General features: G+C 37.2%; 1 long non-coding RNA gene across 1 annotated transcript; it reads right to left on the bottom strand.

Annotated features, from left to right (window-relative positions):
- Positions 1–2,392: 2,392 nt before the first annotated feature.
- LOC127482847 (uncharacterized) lies at positions 2,393–9,109 on the bottom strand. The gene is made up of 3 exons (XR_007908703.2): positions 8,387–9,109; positions 7,217–7,290; positions 2,393–5,737 (listed from the first exon to the last, which is right to left on the bottom strand). It is a non-coding gene; the product is annotated as an uncharacterized lncRNA (long non-coding RNA).
- Positions 9,110–9,440: the final 331 nt, after the last annotated feature.

Below are 9,440 nucleotides of genomic sequence, written 5' to 3'. Positions count from 1 at the left end.
TCCCAGACTACAGATCAAGAGTCAAAATACTATTTCAAATTATAGTTTTCAAGGTTTTTAATCATTAGCCATTATTACTCTGTATTAGAGAAAAGGAGGCTTGAAGAACTCAGAGTCCAAAATCCTCTTTTGCAGTTTACATGAGACTACAGCTGTGAAAAGAATTTTTCTAGCACTAACAAAGCCAGAGGGAAAAATCTCTGTTTTGTTTTTTTTTGTTTTTTAGCAGAACTTGCAAAAACAATAACTTTAAATCAGCCCTCCTGATCAACCAAAGCTCTGGGTAATTATCCCCAATAGATTCCTGTAGTAAATCAGTTTCTTTTTTTTCCTAAAAAGTAGTTTCTTTTTGACATTTTTATTCAGTCTTTCTGTTTGCTAAAATAACAGAAGTCTCCTTTCACAAAAATATCAACAATGGTCAGGGATTCTGTTTCTCCAGGACTCACTCTCGAGTTTTCAGTCGTAGCAGCTGACATAGCATCTGAGTTGTGAATTTGATGCAACTCCCTCTCTTTTATAACAGATAACTGAAATTGAAATTAAGACTGGCCCATTGCTCTGTTTGATTGTCAAACATTTACACGCATAGCTGAAATCTCCTTGTGATTCCTGGAAGATTCTTTCCTTTTTTTATTCTGATTTTTAGAAATCCAGTGAAAGCCAAAAAAGAAAAAAAAAATCGAATAAGGAGACCTTCTGCTTCCTGCCCAAATGGAGAAACAGGAACCAACTTACTCTCTCACATGGAACAAGCAAAAATTAGTCAAAATATACAAAGCAATAATTTACAAGACACTAGACCATTGGGCAATGAGAGCTACCTATCCCTGAGATATGACAAACAAAAGAAGAGAACCCTAGGAGTCCTCTTGCTACCTTGCAGGCCATATGCAGGGAAGGGGAACCCACAAGCCCCACAAGCGTTGTAGAGGAAATGCAGCAGAGAATCTGAGGAGCTTCAGGTTGCTGGGGTTCACAGCACTGAGCTCCAGGGAGCAAAGAGCTGCCCAGAGGAGGTCCAGAACGACACCGTGTTACCCTTGACAATTCAGCTGAGTGCAGGTCAACACATGCATTTAAGGAAACTACCTGAAACACCCCAGAAAATTACAGGTAGCAGTGCCCAGTGAGCATTCGGGAGCAAAAATAGTTCCTAGATCCCCAGGCAGATGGGAAAACTTCAAGATTTCCAGAACATGGGGTACAGTACTCAGAAGGATCTCGCCTCAGTTGTGGGGAGTGATCAGCCCATGAGCAACACAACTCTGGTCTGTCTAGCAATTCTTAAAAGCAAGACCAGAAGGGACCAAATTGTTTCCAAGGAACTTAACTGTACACCAGAACAAAGCTCAAGAATATTTTTAGGAACACAAAAAGACTCAGCATCCCACAAAGTATAATTTACAATATCTGGCATCCAATCAAAAATTGCCAGACACACAAAGAAATAGGAAAATATGATCCATAATAAGGAGATAAATCAATCAATTGAATCTGATTACGAACTAACGACAGATGTTAGAGTTAGCAGAGGAGGATATTAAAATTGTTATTATAACCGTATTCCACATGTTCAAAAAGTTAAGCAAAAATAAGAAATGTATAAAAAAGATCTAAATCAAACTTTCAGTGATTCAAACTTAAATGTGTGAGATGAAAATACACTCTCTAGGATTAAACCAGATCAGACATTACAGAAGAAAAGCTTACTGATCTTAAAAGAGTAACAAGACAGAAAAAATCCAAAATGAAACATATGAAGAACACACAACTTTATAAAACAGGCATAGTCTGAGGTGTAGAACAACTCAAGCAGCCTAATATACAATATTGGAGTCATAATGTGGAGGGGAAAACATCTGAAGCTGTTATGGGCAAAAACTTTTCAAATTTTCTAAAACTCTAAACCACATGGGCAAACCCTAAGCAAAAGAAACAAGGAAAACAGTACCTAGGCACAGAATCATCAGCTTTATCAAAAGCAGTGATAAACAGAAAACATTAAAAATAGTACAAGGAAAAGATATGTATAGAAAAACAAAGATAAGGATAACAAAAGATTTCTGTTGCAAACATTGCTAAAGAGAAGAAAACAGTAGAGCAATATATCTACACTACTGGAAGGAAAAAATACATCATTCTAAAATTCTGTAACCATTGAAAAGATTTCTCAAAATCGTAGCTAAAATAAATAATTTTCAGACACATAAAAGCTGAATGAATGTACTGCTTCCTTTAAGAAATTCAATAAAATTCGTAAATCTCTGGCTAAACTGATCAGAGAAAAAGAGAAAAGATATTAATTATCAATAGCAGATACAACAGAAGTGATATCACAGCAAATATCAAAATAAAACTGAGGAGCTATTATAAACAGTTTTATGCCAATAAACTTTACACCTCAGAAGCAGTCGACAAATCCCTCGGAAGACATAAACTACCAAATCTCACTCAAGAAAAAACTAAACAACATAATAGCCCTTCATCTTTTAATGACATTGAATAAATAGGTATCACATTTTCCACAAAGAAATGCTGAGGCCCACATTACTTCGCTGGACAATTTTATCAAACATTTAAGGAAGAAATAATACCAATTCTACATAAACATTTCTAGCTATTTGAAAATGAGGAAATATTTTCCACCTCATTCCAAATAATTCACCCAGAATTACCTTGATATCAAAAACATCTGAAGATATTACTAAAAAAAAAATCTGCAGAAAATCATCTTTTATGATCGTAGATGAAAAAATTTTTAATAAAATTTGACTAAATCAAATATAACACTAGGTAAAAAGATAATATGTCATAACCAAGGGTGGAAAGTTGGTTTAACAGTACAAATTTAATCAACATACACCATCACCATAACAAAGAATCAAACAAAAGAAATAAAGAAAACTATATGACCATCTCAGGAGTTGCAGAGAAAACATTTGAAATATCAATATGAATTCCTGATGAAAAAACAAAATACTCTCAGAAGACCAGAAAAAGAAAAGAACTTTCTCAACTCAATAAAGCGCATCTACAAAAATTCAACTAAAAACCTTTAAATACAGCCTTAACTAAGATCAAGAACAAAGCAGGATGTCCACCTTCATTACATTCCTTCAACATGGCATTGGAGTTTCTAGTCCATGCAAAAGAAATAAAATGCATCCAGACTGGAAAGGAAGGAATAAAATTGTCCCTGTTCACAAATGACAAAATTGATCAGGTACAAAATCCATTGGAATACATTTTTTAGTTATTAGAAATATTTAGTGAGTTGAGGCAATGCTTCAAGATAAAAGATAAATGTACAAAAATCTATTGTATTTCTATATATTAGCAATGGACTATCAGAAATTATAATCTTTAGAATGCATTAAAATTATAATTTTAGGATCCATTAAAAATGACATCAAAAATTGGAAATATTTAGGGCTGTGTCTGACAAAAAATGTGAAAAACCCATGCACTGAAAATTATAAAACATTATTGAAATTATTAAAGAAGTCCTAAATAATGCTGGATATACTGTGTTCATTTGTCAGAAAACTCGATAGTGCTAAGAAATCCGTCCTCCCCAAACTGATCCATAGAATTAAAATAATCCCAATTAAAACCCTAGCACGCTTTTCTGCAGAAATTAACTGGCTGACTCTAAAATTGATATAAAAATTCAAAAGACCTAGAATAGCCAAAAAAACTTAAAAAAAAAGATGAACAAATTTAGAGAACTAACACTTATTATGAAGCTACAATAATCAAGACAGTTTGGTAGTGGTGTAAAGATAGACAAATAGACGCATGGAACAGAAGAGAGTCTAGAAATAGACCCACACATATACAGGCAAATGATCTTGACAAAATTTCAAAGGCAATTCAGTAGAGAAAGATTAGTCTTTTCAACAAATGGTGCTAGAATAATTGGATGTACACATATGCAAGAAAAAAATAAACTTTGATCCACATCTTGCACCATAAAATTAACTCAACATGGATCAGTGACCTAAATGTAAAACTTAAACCTGTGAAACTTCTCAGAGAAAACTTTTGCAGCTTTGACTAGGTAAATGCTTCTCAGAGACGATGCCCAAGACACAATCTGTAAAGGAAAATATTGATAAATTGGATATCATCAAATTTTTCTAAAGCTTTTGCTTTTTATAATACACTGTTAGCAAAATTAAAAGACGAGTCACAGATTGAGCAAAGACATCTATGAATCACATGTCTGATAAGATAGCTATATCCCATATATGCATATACTTTTAAACCCTTAAAACTTAATAAAAAAAAAACAAACAATGAGAGAAAGATTTCACCCTCACATTGCGAAAGCAGATAAATAGATGTCCAAAAAGCATAGGGAAAGACCTTCAACAGCATTCAATGAAAACCACACTAAGATACATTACAGACTTATAAAAATGGCTAATTTTTCTTTTAAAAAAATTACTTTGCATCAAGGATTTGGAGGTACTGAAACTCATATACTGCTTGTGAAAATGAAAAATGCTTCAACTACTATGAAAACCATTTGGCAACTTCTTAAAAAGTGAAAGATATATACATATGTAATCCAGGTATTTCTCCAAGAAAATTAAGTATATGTCAACACGAAGAGTTACAAACAAAAGCTCATAGTAAATTTGTCTGTAGTAGCCTGAAACTGTAAAGAGCACAGATGTTCAGAACTGAAAAATGGATAACAGCTGGCATTGTGGCTCAGGGGGTTAAGCCACCACTTAAAATGCCAACAACCCATGTCAGCCATGACAGTGTGCAAGTTCAAGTCCCAGCTGCTCTGCTTCTGATTCAGTGTCCTGCTAATGCAACTGAAAAGGCAGCAGACAATGGCACAGGTACTTGGGCCTCTGCCACCCATGTGGGAGTTCCTGATGGAGTTCCAGGCTCCTGGCTTTGGCCTGAGCCAGACTTGGCTGCTGGCAGCCATTTGGGGAGTGAACCAGTGAATGGAAAACTCTGTCTCTGTCTTCCTCTCTTATTCTGTTTCTCTGTGGTTCTTCCTCTCACATAAATAAATGAATCTTAAAAAGAAAAATAGATAAAACAGTCATAACCACACAGTGAAATATTACCTAGCAGTAAAAACATATGATCCATTGTTGCAAGCAATAATACGAATGGTTGTTTTTATGGGCCGTGTGTGTGTGTGTGTGTGTGTGTGTGAAGGATACTTAAGATCTGCCCTTTTAACAAAATTTTGAGTACACAATACCATATTGTTAATTATAGGCATTATGTTGTATGGCAGATCTCTAAAACGTATCCATCTCATATAACTTTACACCCACTGAAGAGCTCACAGAAGAAAATAGATTTGTGGCTTCCAGGGGATGATGGAGGGGAAAGGGAAATTTGTTAGCACACTTTTATTTTTAGAAAACTTTTATTTTGGCCGGCGCCGCAGCTTAATAGGCTAACCTTCCACCTAGCAGCGCTGGCACACCGGGTTCTAGTCCCGGTCGGGGCGCCAGATTCTGTCCCGGTTGCCCCTCTTCCAGGCCAGCTCTCTGCTGTGGCCAGGGAGTGCAGTGGAGGATGGCCCAAGTCCTTGGGCCCTGCACCCCATGGGAGACCAGGAGAAGCACCTGGCTCCTGCCTTCGGATCAGCGCAGTGTGTCGGCCGCAGCACGCCAGCGCTGGCGGGCATTGGAGGGTGAACCAACGGCGAAGGAAGACCTTTCTCTCTGTCTCTCTCTCTCGCTATCCACTCTGCCTGTCAAAAAAAAAAAGAAAAGAAAAGAAAACTTTTATTTTATAAATACAAATTTCATAGGTACAGCTTTTGGAATATAGCAGTTCTTCCTCCATACCTGCCCTCCCACCCCCACTCCCATCTCACCTCCTACTCCCTCTACCATCCCATTCTCCATTAAAATTCATTTTTAATTATCTTTATATACAGAAGATCAACGCTATACTAAGTAAAGATTTTGATAGTTTGAACCCACACAGACACACAAACTATGAAGTACTGTTTGAAGACTAGTTTTACCATTAATGCTCATAGTACAACACATTAGGGACAGAGGTCCTACATGGGGAGCCAGTGCACAGTGACTCCTGTTGTTGATTTAGCAATTGATACTCTTATTTATGACATTAGTGATCCTCTGAAGCTCTTGTCATGGGCTGCCAAGGCTATGGAAGCCTTTTGAGTCCACAAACTCCAACATTATTAAACATGGCCATAAGCAAAATGGAAGTTCTCTTCTCTCTTCAGAGAAAGGTACCTCCTTCTTTGATGGCCCCTTCTTTCCACTGGGATCTCACTCACAGAGATCTTTCATGTAGGCCAATTTTTGCCACAGTGTCTGGCTTTCCATGCCTGAAACGCTCTCATGGAATTTTTAGCTAGATCCAAATGCCTTCAGGGCTGATTCTAAGGCCAGAGTGCTATTTAGGGTGTTTGTCATTCTGAGTCTGCTGTGTGGCCTGCTTACCATGTTGGAACATACTCTCCTTTTTAATTCTATCTGTTGTTATTAGCAGACACTTGGTCTTATTTATGTGATCCCTTGACACTTATTCCTATATTTATGATCAGTTATACACTTAAAAAATCATTTTATCTAGCCAGATGGCATTAGTACCTGCCAACTTAATGGTATTTGGAGTCCCATGGTAAGTTTTTAGCTTTAGTCTTAGGTGTAAGTCCATGAGAACGTGTGCCAAACTGTACATCTCCTCCCTCTATTATTCCCACTCATTTTTTACAGGGATCAATTTTCAACTGGATTTAAACCCCTAAGAATAATTCTGTAGCACACTTTTTTTGCACAAACTCTGATGTCTCCTGGATATGACATTGTCTATATGAAAATTAAAAGATAATTAATTTAGTCTTTCCTTTATGTTCATAAATACCGCATTAACATTGTATATGCAGTATTACTTATTATAGTCCTGATGGAAGTAAACTTTCTGCTTCACTTCCTATTGATAAGAACTGAATCATCTGCTGGCAATTTTCTAGTTCTGATAATTGGAAGATTTTTCATAGACTGGCTTCCGTCTCTTATATTTCAACCCAGTTCCTCCTTGCTACAAATATACTTTTCTAATGCATAGACACCCAATCAGGCAGGTTTCTGTAACCATGCCAGATGAGTTGGCACCGTTGACAGAATCTGCGTTCCTAGAAGGCAATCCCACACTTGAGATGGTGTTACAAGTTGACTAGAGCTTGTCTCACCTGAAACCCATGCAGCTGTTAGAACTCTGCTGTCTTCATGTCAATGGTTGAGTGATGAAAGGTGGATACATGACCTAAGGAAGGCAGTGGAAGGTCTTTGGGTCACTGAGGGCATGCCCTTGGACAGTGGTTCTCTTGAGATGTCCTAGTATTTCAGTTCAAGTTCAGCCTAGGTTCCAGATTCTGCTTCCTAGCTAACAATATAATCTCTGCTGTCTCACTGACCACTGCAGATTCCACCAGAAGACGGACTCTGGGGCCACTAGATCCCATAGCCTCAAGTTGTAAGGTGAAATAAACTTTTTATTTCCCAAAGAAACTCTTAAGTGTTTCAGTCAAAGTATCAAAAAGCAGAGTAGTAAAGATGTTTACAATGCCTTGACTAAATATAGAAGTATCTATAACCCACATAAATAGACCCTGTTTCGGTTGCATTCCCAATAGAACTTGCCCATAGCCAGACTTCAAAATCTTCTGTGGTCACTCCAGTGTTACCCAACCCAATAGAAATATAATAAGGCAGAGATGTTTAGAAATCACGTTCATGAAATGATTCAGTAACCAAAATAATCAAATTAAACTACATTTAGGCTGTTCTTCTTGTGAAGTGAGAAAAGCTGCCCACTTAAAATTTACAAAGATTCTGAACAATACAGGATGAAAACAAAGAATGATTTGGTTAATGATTTTAAGTTAAGCAGAAAAATATTAATTAAATGATGCCTTTCTCTGATAATTCTAGTTAACTGAAATTTCAATTCTAGTAGGAATAATTAAAAGTGGGGTCTAAGTTTGTCTGAGAAGCAAAATTTTCAAAGTATTTACATATGCTTAATTTAAAAATATGTATGTACACATTTTCTCACTTGGGGAAATATACTAATAAGTACATGAATACATCTTAAGCAAAATATGTTTCCCTTTATAGTGATAATTCCTCATTATCTTCAATCCCTTCTTCTATGTGTGATAATATATAGCCATAGGTCTCAAGGTGTTAGATCGGTCACATATAAATCCAAGTACCTATCATTATATACTAAATTAAGAAGCTGAGATAACCTGAGAAATGGCTGCGAAAGCAGAAAGTACAGAAAATAAGAAAGCATAGGAAGAAGTGATAACAGGTCATTTCAAAGATAATTTCACTGTGAAACTAAAGAAGTTTACCTTTTAGGATCCCTCACTTTTCCGGGCCCTTCCGTGGCTCTGAGAGGACCCCAGCAAGCGGTTCATATAGTTACGCGATTTTCCAAAATGTTAAAAATCTGGATATTTCAGCAGCAGTTGATCTGCTCTTTTCCCCCCTCCTTCTTCTCACACCAGAAGTTTGGAAGACGTAAGAATTCTTAATGACAGTACATTCCCTGGAGAGTGCGCTTCTTTGATTCTCTGTGAAATGCCACAAACCCCATGGAAATATAACTATGCTTGCAACCGAGTCTAGAAACAGCTTTAACTTCATGTAAGGCTTGACCCAGGAGTCCACAGACTGTCATGCACTTACAACCCCTCCATCTCCTACCTCAATTGTTTTAAACTAAGGATGTACACAGCAGTTACCCCAACACAACCATGCTCTCACTCATAAGGAAGAAAACATGGCCCTCGTTTCAGAACTCACATCCTCATACAACACATTCCAAGAAGGGAGCTTCTAGGACCCGCACTGTGGTGATGCAGGGTTCGCGTCCTGGCTAGTGTACTTCCAAACCATCTCCATGATAATGAGCCTGGGAATGCAGTGGTAGATGCTTGGGCCCCTGATACCCATGTGGGAGATCTGGATGGAGTTTCTGGCTTCTGGCTTCAGCCTGGCCCCATGCTGCCCATTGTAGCCTTTTTTAGGAGTGAATGAGCAGATACAAGATTCTCTCTCTCTCTCTCTCTCTCTCTCTCTCTCTCTCCTTTCCTCCCTCCTTCCTTCTCTCTGTAACTTTGCCTTTCAAATAATTTATTTTTTAAAAAAAATTGTGATAGTACTATCAATATCCCAAGGTTGCTATGTAAGATAATCTACGTATGGTGAGTTACAATATCTAATGCACAGTAGTGCTCAATAATAATTGTCATTCTGGTACAAATTCCTCAGTCCTATGAATGGCTGTTATTAAGATGGAAAACAGGAGAATTCTCTTTCACAGAGATCAAATCACCAGCTTGCTTCAAGAAGAGCAACTTCAGGGGACAATTGACTTCAGGCTATTGGCTTCACCCATTGAGC

The sequence above is a fragment of the Oryctolagus cuniculus genome, chromosome 4 (genome assembly GCF_964237555.1).
Source record: "Oryctolagus cuniculus chromosome 4, mOryCun1.1, whole genome shotgun sequence".
Taxonomy (NCBI): Eukaryota; Metazoa; Chordata; class Mammalia; order Lagomorpha; family Leporidae; genus Oryctolagus; species Oryctolagus cuniculus.
Note: the sequence above shows the minus strand (reverse complement) of the source record. Positions and strands in the feature narration are given on the sequence as shown.